Consider the following 1,775-nt stretch of genomic DNA (forward strand, 5'->3'; position numbering starts at 1 on the left):
ACATCTCTTCCTCCTGCGTGTCCGGCCATGTCTCCCTCGCTATAACACTCATCACCTCGTCACTAGCCTCCCTCACATTCGCCTATATGGATAGGAAAAAAATTATTAATTAACATTTTGACATATATATAAGTAAATTTAAAATTTAAAACGTAAGATGACTTACAATATCCTCCTGGGCGTCAGAATATGCCTTCTCGTACGTATAGACGTACCGGTTGACTTTTGGATGTTCCCTGGCCGCCTCGTCCATGAAGCAGCGAACGGTCTAGAACCGCCATGATGGTTCCTTGTGTTGCGTTGCCGGTTCTGAGAGTTCGCTCGGGGAAAACGGCCTTCAAAGAAAAAAATAAATTATTAGTAAAATATTTAAAAAACGGACGTACTTAATGACAATTAACTAATTAATTTTTTTAAATACCTGTTTAACGAGGTTTGTTGAATTCTGATGTCAGAAGCCAACGCCACTCGTACTCCCTGTACTGGAACTCAGTAGAGGTACCAGAACGTGCGTTCCCGTGCGTAGTCCAGTGGGTCCGCAACTCGTTCTTCCACTCCTTGTACCTACAGATACAACAAAAATATTAGAAATATTATTAATATCACATACAATTTTGTTTTTCATTAACTTCCCAACGTACCTTCCCCCATGCACAACGTCGGCCCAGCTGTCCTTCAGGTGCTCGGGAACCTCAAACCACACCTGCATTTAACCGTTTATTGGTTTAGTTTTTCGAGAAATCAACAATGTAATACATAATATTATTTTGTAAACTCACCGACATCGCGTTGTGGACCATGTCCTTAACCTCCTGTGGGACCTCGCCCCAGTTTGACCACAACATAGGGACTCTATCCCTAATGAGCGCTCCCACGCGGCCGGAGTACGTCCTCGACTTCCCGCCCGATACTATGTGGCCATCCCCGTCAGTATTAATGACGATCCTCCCCACGGTACCCACGATCTTCTCAAGAGCCTTCCCTGTGACGGGGTCTCTCTTCTTCTTTGTCGGCTTCGCTCCGACGGTGCCTATCACATGATAAACCAAATTGATTATTAAAATCGGAGACCCTTTATTATTAATTATAAGAAAAGTAATCATGCATCACTGATTACCTGATGCGCTCGCGGCGGATGCGACGGATTCCGTCTCTGTCGCCGATGATGATACCTCGCGGAAATAAGAGGCGTATCAAAAGACACGAACCGATACGCCGCTGATGGAGCCACTGGCGGGGGCAGTGGATAAATCGGCGTCCCTGAGCCATCGACTACAAGTAAGGCCGGTATCATCCGCGGAAGGAACAGATGAGGCGGCGGCATCTGTACCCCAGATGACCCACTATCCGAAGAAGTAGGACCCGGAGTGGGCGCCCGGTGTATCTCAGGCATACGGGGTGCAAACACCTCCGTCTGGGTCTGAGGCCACAGCTGCCTCGAGGAACGAGGGACGGCCGCCTGCCTCGATGAAAGGGGCACCTCCGGCTGCCTCTACGCCGTCTCCAGAAGGCTCGCACGTCTGGCTGTCATCTGGCCCTGAAACGTCGTTTGGGGGTTGCTAGAGGTTTCCTCAGACGATTCGGACCTTTGGCCCTTCGAACTATTCTTCGATCTAAAATAGCCGCTCATCCTATTTAAAATATTAATTTGAATCAAGGCTGAGGCAACATTGAAAAAGTAAAAATTCAATCTTATCATTCTCAAATCTAAGGCTTTAGATTATTTTGTCTTTATTCTATAAAAATATTTTTGAAACCTATATTTTTTCATTATG

This window comes from Fragaria vesca, linkage group LG4 (assembly GCF_000184155.1).
Source record: "Fragaria vesca subsp. vesca linkage group LG4, FraVesHawaii_1.0, whole genome shotgun sequence".
NCBI classification, from domain to species: Eukaryota; Viridiplantae; Streptophyta; class Magnoliopsida; order Rosales; family Rosaceae; genus Fragaria; species Fragaria vesca.